We start from the raw sequence: 12,880 nt of genomic DNA, 5'->3' as shown, positions 1-12,880 counted from the left end.
ACACAATTCCTGGAAGCTGAAAATGTCCCAGTTCTTCCATGGCCTGCATACTCATTAGACATGTCATCCATTGAGCATGTTTGGGATACTCTGGATAGACGTGAACGACAGCGTGTTCCAGTTTCCTCCAATATCCAGCAACTTCACACAGTCATTGAAGAGGTGTGGGACAACATTCCACAGGCTACAATCAATAGCCTGATCAACTCTATGTGAAGGAGATGTGTCGCCCTGCATGAGTCAAATGGTGATCACACCAGATACTGACTGGCACCTAGAAGAGCAGGTATTCCAGGACAGAGTGGGATGCAGGTTGGGCGTGATGTAGGGAGCAGAATGGGGGAAAACACAATAATGTTAGTAGACATGAGGAAGGTTGTTACATTTGTGACAGCAGCAATCAATTGCACAGACAAATTACAATCAAAGACTAAGAAGATACAAATCATCAACAGAGCAGGCAGTGAGGTATCTCGGGATCACAGGACTGAAGTGGGAAAATGTACAGGATGACCTCTATAAGATTTAGAATCAGTCTAGTCAGGAATCAGGTGTTGGATCTTTTTCATAATGGTGTTAATCCTTCAATGGAATGCCAGAAGTTTGATGGCTGATGGGCAAGAGTTCAAACAGTTTATTGAGGAGTTACCAGCCAAACCTGATGCTTAAACCTACTCCAGAATTTGTATTACAAGGTCATGTTGCAGTCCGTAGAGATAGGGTGGCAGGGGGAGGAGGGGACTGTGCTACCTTTCTAAAGCGGGGGATCCCGTATAGGCACGTGGGAGAGGGAGTTGAACAGGAGTATGTAGTAATATTGGTGTGGTATGGAGAGGGGAATATGGTAATAGTGAACTTTTACAACTCGTGTAAGAGACTAGATTTGATGGCCCTTGGGAATGTAGAAGGTCAAGATAGGAGACGGGTAATGTGGTGTGGGGATTTGAATGCTCATAGTATGCTCTGAGGAGGGTTAATGACTGATGTAAATGTACAAGTGGACCATACTTTGATCTCAAGTCCAATGGCAGACAGATGTAGATGGAAGGTTTTGGAGGAATCTAGACGGGGGTAGTGATCACTATCCTGTCATGTGTACTGTAGGATTGAGGGTGGAAGATTCAGTAGGAAATGGATTGAGGAGATGGATATTTGGGAGAGCGGAGTAGGGTAAGTTTCAGGAGTTGAAACCTGAATCAGGTTGACCTCAATTCAGATATAGAAACAGTGAATGATGGCGTTAGAGGAGCAATAGTAGAGGCCGCAAGGCAGGTGATTCCTATGGGTACAGGGGGAGAAAGAGCAAGGCAGGTGATTCCTATGGGTACAGGGGGAGAAAGAGCAAGGCAGGTGATTCCTATGGCAGGGGGAGAAAGAGCAAGACAGGTGATTCCTATGGTTACAGGGGGAGAAAGAGCAAGGCAGGTGATTCCTATGGGTACAGGGGGAGAAAGAGCAAGACAGGGGATTCCTATGGGTACAGGGGGAGAAAGAGCAAGGCAGGTGATTCCTATGGGTACAGGGGGGAGAAAGAGTAATGCAGGTGATTCCTATGGGTACAGGGGGAGAAAGAGCAAGGCAGGTGATTCCTATGGGTACAGGGGGAGAAAGAGCAAGGCAGGTGATTCCTATGGGTACAGGGGGAGAAAGAGCAAGACAGGGGATTCCTATGGGTACAGGGGGAGAAAGAGCAAGGCAGGTGATTCCTATGGGTACAGGGGGGGAGAAAGAGTAATGCAGGTGATTCCTATGGGTACAGGGGGAGAAAGAGCAAGACAGGGGATTCCTATGGGTACAGGGGGAGAAAGAGCAAGGCAGGTGATTCCTATGGGTACAGGGGGAGAAAGAGCAAGACAGGGGATTCCTATGGGTACAGGGTGAGAAAGAGCAAGACAGGGGATTCCTATGGGTACAGGGGGAGAAAGAGCAAGGCAGGTGATTCCTATGGGTACAGGGGGGAGAAAGAGTAATGCAGGTGATTCCTATGGGTACAGGGGGAGAAAGAGCAAGACAGGGGATTCCTATGGGTACAGGGGGAGAAAGAGCAAGGCAGGTGATTCCTATGGGTACAGGGGGAGAAAGAGCAAGACAGGGGATTCCTATGGGTACAGGGTGAGAAAGAGCAAGACAGGGGATTCCTATGGGTACAGGGGAGAAAGAGCAAGGCAGGTGATTCCTATGGGTACAGGGGGAGAAAGAGCAAGGCAGGTGATTCCTATGGGTACAGGGGGAGAAAGAGTAATGCAGTTCCCTGGTGGACTGAAGTGTGGAGAGAAGCAGTGAAGTGTAGGAACAGGACTTTCAGAATGTTGAAAAGGTCCCATAATTACCAGCACCTGATTCAGTATAAACAAGCACAAGCACATTAGGACAGCTAAGAGGTAGTATTGGCGCCGGTTTTGTGGAAACATAGGCAGGACCACTCCTGTGGGAGAGGTATGGGGGATGATTAAGAGGATGAGTGGGGTCAGACAAGATTGGGATCTCACTGTGCTGAAAAATGGGGAGATTGTTGCAGTGAGAGATATGGAGAAGGCAGGGATGTTAGCCCAGGCATTTGTGAAGGTGCACAGCTCAAATAATCTGACAGAAGAGGGATAGCATGGGAGAAAGAGTGTCAGAGGAGAACATCCAGGGGTCCTAGATCAGAGAGAGATGGTGGGGGATACATTGAATGCCCCTTTTACGTTGGTTAAGATGAAGAGAGCATTAGCTAATGCTTCAGTAATATCCCCTGGGAAGGATGAGATAGATGTGTTACATCATGATGGCTCATCTCAGTGACACTGCAATGGAGAAAGTATTGAGCCTTTACAATAAGGTGTGGCAGAAAGGGAAACTGCCTGGAAGTTGGAAGCAGGCGGTAGTGATGCCGATACGGAAACCAGGGGAAAACCCTACAAGTCCTTAAAGCTATAGGCCGATAGCGTTGACATTTCATGTATGTAAATGGGGAGATTGTTGCGTTCGTCCTGATGATATAGGAAAAAAGCTAACATACTTTCTGGAGAGTAGAGGATGAATGTCACCAGATCACAGTGTGCTCAAGAAAGGCAGGGGAACGATGGATCCTGTACTGTGCCTTGAGTCAGTCATATGGAAGCCATAGGCAAATGAAGTGGTGGTGGCCATTTTCCTTCGATGTAGAGAAGGGTTAGGGTGTCAAAGGAAGGCCTACTTATCAAGCTGGATAACATGAGGGTTGGAGGAAGGGTTTTTAACTGGATAAAGGATTTTTTTGGGGGGGGCGATCAATACAAGTGAGGGTGGGGAGCTCTATGTCAGAAAGCTACAAGATAGATAATGGTATCCCCCAGGGAAGTGTCATAAGTCCTTTGTTGTTCTCCATTATGATTGACGATGAAATCGCCCAGGTGAGCCCTGATATTTGGAGGTCATTGTTTGCAGATGATGGGGCACTGTGAAATGTTACCCATACAGCCAGAAGAGTTCAAGAAGCGATTAGTGAAGTTGAGCAGTGGTCCCTGAGGTTGGGCTTTAAGATTTCAGTTGAGAAAACACAGACTGTTTTTTTCTAGAGGGAAGGTTGGGAAGGAAATATACTTGAAGTTGAATGGAAGGAATCTGGAGAGGGTGGGAGGGTTTAGCTTCCTGTGGGTCTGGTTTGACACTCGAATGACATGGGCGGAGCATATTAACAGAGTAGAGGTCAAAGGAAAGAAAATACTGAATGTGATGCATTGCAGGAATGAAGTGGGGGGCAGATAGAATGGCGTTGAATATTATATATATAGCACTCTTAAGGTCATCACTGGATTATGGAAGTATAACATATGGCTCAGCAGATCAAACATCTTTAAAAAAGCTAGATGTAATCCAGTCCCAAGCCCTAAGAATATGTTGTAGAGATGTTCGATCGGGTTCAAGTCCGGGCTCTTGCTGGGCCACTCAAGGACATTCAGAGACTTGTCCTAAAGCCACTCCTGCATTGTCTTGGCTATGTGCTTAGGGTCGTTGCCCTGTTGGAAGGCGAACCTTCACCCCAGTATGAGGTCCTGAACGCTCTGGATCAGGTTTCATCAAGGATCTCTCTGTACTTTGCTACGTTCATCTTTCCCTTGATCCTGACTAGTCTCCCAGTACCTGCCGCTGAAAAACATCCCCACAGCATGATGCTGCCACCACCATGCTTCACCGTAGTGATGGTGCTAGGTTTCCTCCAGATGTGATGCATGGCATTCAGGCCAAAGAGTTAAATCTTGGCTTCATCAGACCAAAGAATCTTGTTTCTCATGATCTGAGAGTCCTTTAAGTGCGTTTTGGCAAACTCCAAGCGGGCTGTCACGTGCCTTTTACTGAGGAGTGGCTTCCATTTGGCCACTCTACCATGAAGTACTGATTGGTGGAGTGCTACAGAGATGGTTGTCCTTCTGGAAGGTTCTCCCATCTCCACAGAGAAACTCTGGAGCTCTGTCAGAGTGACCATCGGGTTCTTGGTCACCTCCCTGGCCAAGGCCCTTCTCCCCTGATTGCTCAGTTTGGCTGGGTGGCCATCTCTAGGAAGAGTCTTGGTGGTTCCTAATTTCTTCCATTTAAGAATGATGGAGGTCAATGTGTTCTTGGGGACCTTCAGTGCTGCAAACATTTTTTGTCACCATTCCCTAGATCTGTGCCTCGACACAATCCTGTCTTGGAGCTCTAAGGACAATTCCTCTGACCTCATGGCTTGGTTTTTGCTCTGACATGCACTGTCAACTGTGGGACCTTATATAGACAGGTGTGTGCCTTTCCAAATCATGTCCAATCAATAGAATTTACCACAAGTGAACTCCAATCAAGTTGTAGAAACATCTCAAGGATGATCAATGGAAACAGGATGCACTGAAACTCAATTTCGAGTCTCATGGCAAAAGTTCTGAATACCAATGCAAATAAGGTACAGTGGCAAGAAAAAGTATGTGAACCCTTTGGAATAACCTGGATTTCTGCATAAATTGGTATTTACATTTGATCTGACCTTCATCTAAGTCACAACAATTGACACACACAGTGTGCTTAAACTAATAACACACAAAATATTGTATTTTTATTTTCTATATTGAATACATCATTTAAACATTCACAGAAAAGGTTGGGAAAATTATGTGAAGCCCTAGGCTAATTGGAGTCAGGAGTCAGACAATCTGGAGTCCAATCAATGAGATGAGATTGGAAATGTTGGTTGGAGTTGCCCTGCCCTATACAAAACACTCACACAATTTGAGTTTGCTATACACAAGAAGCATTGCTTGATGTGAACCATGCCTCGAACAAAAGAGATCTCAGAAGACCTAAGATTAGGAATTGTTGACTTGCATAAAGCTGGAAAGGGCTTCAAAAGTATCTTTTAAAGCCTTGATGTTCATCAGTCCATGGTAAGACAAATTGTCTACAAATGGAGAAAGTTCATGACTGTTGCTACTCTCCCTAGGACTGGTCGTCCTGCAAAGATGACTGCAAGAGCACAGCGCAGAATGTTCAATGAGGTTAATTATTTTTAAGAAGAATCCTAGAGTGTCAGCTAAAGACTTACAGAAATCTCTGGAACATGCTAACATCTCTGTTGGTGAGTCTACGATACGTAAAACACTAAACAAGAATGGTGTTCATGGGAGGACACCACGGAAGAAGCCACTGCTGTCCAAAAAAAACATTGCTGCACGTCTAAAGTTTGCAAAAGAGCACCTGGATGTTCCACAGCGCTACTGGCAACATATTCTGTGGACAGATTAAACTACAGTTGAGTTGTTTGGAAGGAACACACAACACTATGTGTGGAGAAAAAAAGTCTCAGCACACCAACATCAAAACCTCATCCCAACTGTAAAGTATGGTGGAGGGAGCATCATCGTTTGGGTCTGCTTTGCTGCCTCAGGGCCTGGACAGCTTGCTATCATCAACGGAAAAATGAATTCCCAAGTTTATCAAGACTTTTTGCAGGAGAATGTAAGGCTATCTGTCTGCCAATTGAAGCTCAACAGCAGTTAGGTGATGCAACAGGACAACGACCCAAAACACAGAAGTAAATCAACAACAGAATGGCTTCAACAGAAGACAATACGCCTTCTGTAGTGGCCCAGTCAGAGTCCTGACCTTAACGCGATTGAGATGCGGTGGCATGACCTCAAGAGAGCAGTTCACACCAGACATCACAAGAATATTGCTGAACTGAAAACAGTTTTGTAAAGAGGAATGGTCCAAAATTCCTCCTGATTGTTGTGCAGGTCTGATCCGCAGCTACATACAACTTTTGGTTGAGGGTATTGCTGCCAAAGGAGGGTCAACCAGTCACTAAAACCAAGGGTTCACATACTTTTTCCACCCTGCACTGTGAATGTTTACATGGTGTGTTCAATAAAGACATGAAAACATAATTGTTTGTGTGTTATTAGTTTAAGCACACTGTGTGTGTCTATTGTTGTGACTTAGATGAAGGTCAGATCAAATTGAAATACCAATTTATGCAGAAAACCAGGTAATTCCAAAGGGTTCACATACTTTTTCTTGCCACTGTATATCTAAAAAATGTACTTGTACCTTTTTTCTCCCCAATTTCGTGGTATCCAATTGGTAGTTACAGTTTTGTGTCATCGCTGCAACTCCCCTACGGACTCGGAAGAGGCGATATTTGAGAGCCATGCGTCCTCCGAAACATGACCCTGCCAAGTCGCACTGCTTCTTGACACACTGCTCGCTTAACCTGGAAGCCAGCCGCACCAATGTGTCTGAGGAAACACAGTCCAACTGATGACTGGAGTCAGCTTGCAGGTGCCCGGCCCACCACAAGGAGACGCTAGAGCCCGATGAGACAAATCCCGGCCGACCAAACCCTCGCCTACCAGGACGACGGTGGGCCAATTGTACGCCACCTCTTGCGTCTCTCGGTCAAACCAAATCCAAACTGGCCTCCTTTGTGGGGCGTTTTGCTGCACCAAGACAACCCGCAGTTGAGCTCAGCTCAATGCTGATTGGCTAATTCTTTTAGAATTTTTTTATCAAGGGAGGCCAAATGCTTGCTGGCATCAATCAATCAAATGCTACGGCGGCAACATGTTATACTCTTTTGGTCCAGAGAGCATCAGATACATGGGCTACACATATTGAGACAGAGGGCCTCTGTTTCCCACGCTCTGATTATTTCTCCAGTGAGATTCAGCCACTTGGGAAAATTATGAAAACACAGAGAGAGACAAAATATTATTTGTAATTTTTTTATTGGTGAAATATTTGCGGAAGCCTGGCTTCCCTTGGCATCCATGAATACATGCCACTGCTCCTGGGTTTTTTCTATCAAGGCTCCAAGGCTTCTGCACAGCTCTCCACAAGCTATTGAGTGATCCACCAAAAAATTGCTAAACATTTAACTTCACTCTGGATAAATTGTGTAAAATTACATTTATTTATTTAATTCATTTATTTTAATCTGTTCACCTGTAAGGCACTCAATTTGATATTTCAAGCTCTCCATCTCTCTTTGCACCATAGCAATGAGCTCCATCTTTGAGTATGACTTCAGATACTCTGACTCCTGCCATGACAATGCAAAAGCAGTATTGGACGTTGGATAATGTTCAAGACAACATCACATCACAAGTTGCCCACACCTGTACAGCAGGAAGGTGGTTTGTGTGTATTGGCTTACCTTTGGATTGGAATTGCTGTCCCTCAGATGTTTCAAGTTAGGCCTGCCCATCTCAAAAGCCTGTCAAAACAATATAAGTTGAGGATTTCAAAGTTTGTATACAGTTAAGTTTTTAACTATTTTATAACAATTGCGAACTTGCTCTGAAATAAGACTTTCACAAATAGCAAAGCCTATTTCTGAAATACTCTTTATAATAACAGGACAAAATAAAAAAATGACTGCTTTGACATGAAGTAAAACACAAATGCACACCGCACATAGTCCCAAAAAAAGCTGCCTGTTGTTCAATGGAGAAGCAGTTTTTTCAGTGCCATGCTTTCAGTAGCGACCCGTTATTCAGGGCACCTGTTTTAAGCCCCACCTGTTTTGCATGTTATTTTGGCATTAATATGTCAGTTTGCAAACAACTGAAAAAATAAACACCACGGTTTAAAAGTTTGGGGTCACATAGAAATGTCCTTTTTTTATCCATTAAAATAACATAAAATTGATCAGAAATACAGTGTAGACATTGTTAATGTTGTAAATGACTATTGTAGCTGGAAACGTCTGATTCTTTATGGAATATCTACAATACATAGGTGTACAGAGGCCCATTATAAGCAACCATCACTCCTGTGTTCCAATGGCACGTTGTGTTAGCTAATACAAGTTTATCATTTTAAAAGGCTAATTGATCATTAGGAAACCCTTTTGAAATTATGTTAGCACAGCTGAAAACTGTTGTGCTGATTAAGGAAGCAATAAAACTGGCCTTCTTTAGACTAGTATCTGGAGCATCAGCATTTGTGGGTTCGGTTACAGGCTCAAAATGACCAGAAACAATGCACTTTCTTCTGAAACTTCTATTCTTGCTCTGAGAAATTAAGGCTATTCCATGCGAGAAATTGCCAAGAAACTGAAGATCTCGCACAACGCTGTGTACTACTCCCTTCACAGAACAGCGCAAACTGTCTCTATCCAGAATATAAAGAGTGGGAGGCCCCGGTGCACGATGTCAACAGTGAAGAGGGGACTCCAGGATGCCAATAAAAAGAAAAGATTAAGATGGGCAAAAGAACACAGACACTGGACAGAGGAACTCTGCCTAGAAGGCCAACATCCCGGAGTCGTGTCTTCACTGCTGACGTTGAGACTGGTGTTTTGCGGGTACTATTTAATGAATCCGCCAGTTGAGGACTTGCGAGGCGTCTGTTTAAAAAACAAGGACATTTCTAAGTGACCCCAAACTTTTGAATGGTAGTGTATGTACAATAGGTAACAAACCCTTTACACTTCTGGAAGCCAGCTGAGAATGAAGAATGTTTGTCGACTTTATGACGATACATCTGTTTTCTTCTTTTCTGCACACTATGCTGTTAGACAGTTGTGTTGGGATTAAGTTAAAACACGTTTCATCAAATTCACAACAGTTAATCATTTTAGCCCAAAACATTGTATGGCAATAAGCTACACTTACTAAGCTTGCATCTCCTTCACTTTCGTAGTCAGGTCAGGGAGTAATTTCGCCTTCATCTTTCTATTCCATTAATAGCCTTGCCAAAAAACTGTGACTGCGCGTACAGTACCAGTCAAAAGTGTGGACACACCTACTCATTCAAGGGCTTTTGTTTATTTTTACTATTTTCTACATTGTAGAATAATAGTGAAGACATCAAAGCTATGAAATAACACATACGGAATCATGTACAAACCAAACAAGTGTTAAACATATGAAAATACATTTTATATTTGAGATTCTTCAAAGTAGCCACCTTTTGCCTACAGCTTTGCACACTCTTGGCAAAAGGTTGCGAGTTCAAATCTCATCACAAACAACTTTAGCATTTTAGCGAATTAGAAACTTTTCAACTACTTACAACTTTTTAGCTACTTTGCAACTACTTGGCATGTTAGCTAACCCTTTCCCTAACCGTATCCCTTTTAGCTAACTCTTCACCTAAACTTAACCCTTAACCCTAACCTCCAACCCATAGCCTCGCTAAAGTTAGCGAGCAAGCTAATGTTAGCCACCTAGCCAGAATTCATAACGTATCATACATTTTGCAAATTCATAACATATTGTATGTTTAGCAAATTCGTAACATATAATGCGAATTGTAATTCATAACATATCTGTCGAAATGGGTGATGGACATCCACAAATAAATATATACCATACGAAACGTAACATTTCATACTAACTGGAGTGTCTCGGATTTATGTACAGAATAATACGAAGTGATCTGAGACCAGGTTGTTCTTCTTATCTATGTAGACATTGGTTTGGTGCTGGAGATAATAAATATGAGATTGAAAAGTGGCGGAATTGCAATTTCATACCTCATAGGTCACTTGGGTGATGATAATCAGAAATGTTATTTTATTTTACCAATGAGAATTGGAAGAGGATTTTCCTTCCATTTTCTGACTTTTGATTATTGACACTATCAAACCGTAATCTTAATATATTTTTGATGCATTTATATGCATTGCATTAAACAGTCAATGCAATCATTTTGACTAGATGGGAAACGCTTGTGTAAAGTAATGAAGTAGAAATAGGGGATTTCTTTGAAAGGACAAGCTTAAAAATCTAATAAAATCAAATTGTATTTGTCACATACACATATTTAGCAGATGTTATTGTGGGTGTAGTGAAATGCTTGTGTTCCTAGCTCAAACAATGCAGTAGTATCTAACAATTCACAACAATACACACACATCTCAAAGTAAAATAATGGAATTAAGAAATATATAAATATTAGGACGAGCAATGTTGGAGTGGCATTGACTAGAATACAGTTGAATACAGTATATACAGTTGAAGTCGGAAGTTTACATACACCTTAGCCAAATACATTTAAACTCAGTTTTTCACAATTCCTGACATTTAATCCTAGTAAAAATTCCCTGTCTTAGGTCAGTTAGGATCACCACTTTGATTTAAGAATGTGAAATGTCAGAATAATAGTAGAGAGTGATTTATTTCAGCTTTTGTTTCTTTCATCACATTCCCAGTGGGTCAGAAGTTTACATACACTCAATTAGTATTTGGTAGCATTGCCTTTATATTGTTTAACTTGGGTCAAACGTTTCAGGTAGCCTTCCACAAGCTTCCCACAATAAATTGGGTGAATTTTGGCCCATTCCTCCTGACAGAGCTGGTGTAACTGAGCCATGTTTGTAGGCCTCCTTGCTTGCACACGCTTTTTCAGTTCTGCCCACAAATTTTCTATGGGATTGAGGTCAGGGCTTTGTGATGACCACTCCAATACCTTGACTTTGCTGTCCTTAAGCCATTTTGCCACAACTTTGGAAGTATGCTTAGGGTCATTGTCCATTTGGAAGACCCATTTGTGACCAAGCTTTAACTTCCTGACTGATGTCTTGAGATGTTGCTTCAATATATCCACATAATTTTCTTCCCTCAGGATGCCATCTATTTTGTGAAGTGCACCAGTCCCTCCTGCAGCAAAGCACCCCCACAACATGATGCTGCCATCCCCGTGCTTCACGGTTGGGATGGTGTTCTTTGGCTTGCAAGCATCCCCCTTTTTCCTCCAAACATAATGATGGTCATTATGGCCAAACAGTTCTATTTTTGTTTCATCAGACCACAGGACATTTCTCCAAAAAGTACGATCTTTGTCCCCATGTGCAGTTGCAAACCGTAATCTGGCTTTTTTTTGGCGGTTTTGGAGCAGTGGCTTCTTCCTTGCTGAGCAGCCTTTCAGGTTATGTCGATATAGGACTCGTTTTACTGTGGATATATATACTTTTGTACCTGTTTCCTCCAGCATCTTTACAAGGTCATTTGCTGCTGTTCTGGGATTGATTTGTACTTTTCGCACCAAAGTACGTTCATCTCTAGGAGACAGAACGCGCCTTCTTCCTGAGCGGTATGACGGCTGCGTGGATCCATGGTGTTTATACTTGCGTACTATTGTTTGTACAGATGAATGTGGTACCTTCAGGCACTTGGAAATTGCTCCCAAGGATGAACCAGACTTGTGGAGGTCTACAATTTTTTTTTCTGAGGTCTTGGCTGATTTCTTTTGATTTTCCCATGATGTCAAGCAAAGATGCACTGAGTTTGAAGGTAGGCCTTGAAATACATCCACAGGTACACCTCCAATTGACTCAAATTATGTCAATTAGCCTATAAGAAGCGTCTAAAGTCATGACATGATTTTCTGGAATTTTCCAAGCTGTTTAAAGGCACAGTCAAGTTAGTGTATGTAAACTTCTGACCCACTGGAATTGTCATACAGTGAATTATAAGTGAAATAATCTGTCTGTAAACAATTGTTGAAAAAAATACTTGTGTCATGCACAAAGTAGATGTCATAACCGACTTGCCAAAACTATAGTTTGTTAACAAGAAATTTGTGGAGTGGTTGAAAAATGATTTATAATGACTCCAACCTAAGTGTATGTAAACTTCCGACTTCAACTCTACATATGAAATTAGTAAAACATTATGTAAACATTATTAAAGTGACCAGTGTTCCATAATTAAAGTAACCAGTGATTCTATGTCTATGTACTGGTCACTTTAATAATGGAACACTTACAGACATTTTTCACAGTTTGAGTTAATTTTCTATCATACTGATAGCTGATAAGATTTTCTTGAAAAGAAGATGTATTCATTGAAATACTGGTGGATTGATCGTTAAAAGACCATTCAATTCACAGAAACGACTATACTGGAAATAACTATAGGGTAATACAATGGCCTACTGTATGTGCCACAAAATACAAAGAGCATGAATGCTGTCCAAAAATAGATTCAATGCCACATCATGATGCACTTGAGAAATGTCTGCAGGCCAGATTGAAGTTGATAAAAAGAAGACTCATAAACAACATTTTGTCCACATCCTGAGTATGGGGAATGTATCAATCCAATCTTGATGAATCTTTTAGTCCACTTGCAAAAAACTTGAATTACACAGTGGATGTTGTGACTGCTTTAAATGTGCTGTCTTGCCATCTGGTGGCACCATCTATCATGATCACTCAAAAAAATACATAATCTTTTACTCAAGCATATTTTTTTTTCCTTTGTGGAAATTGGTTTATAAATGATATATTAACTGGAGTTCTGGTGAGTAACAAAACCTATGAAAGTATGATTTTATGTATCGACAGACAGAGCATTGTCACAATGAACTTCGTAAATTGGAGATGTTGTAGAGATGAAGATATGGTTAATCAACCAAGTTGGAAACTCCTGGACTGCTCTCCCTG

Source organism: Salmo trutta, chromosome 10 (assembly GCF_901001165.1).
Source record: "Salmo trutta chromosome 10, fSalTru1.1, whole genome shotgun sequence".
Taxonomy (NCBI): Eukaryota; Metazoa; Chordata; class Actinopteri; order Salmoniformes; family Salmonidae; genus Salmo; species Salmo trutta.
Note: the sequence above shows the minus strand (reverse complement) of the source record.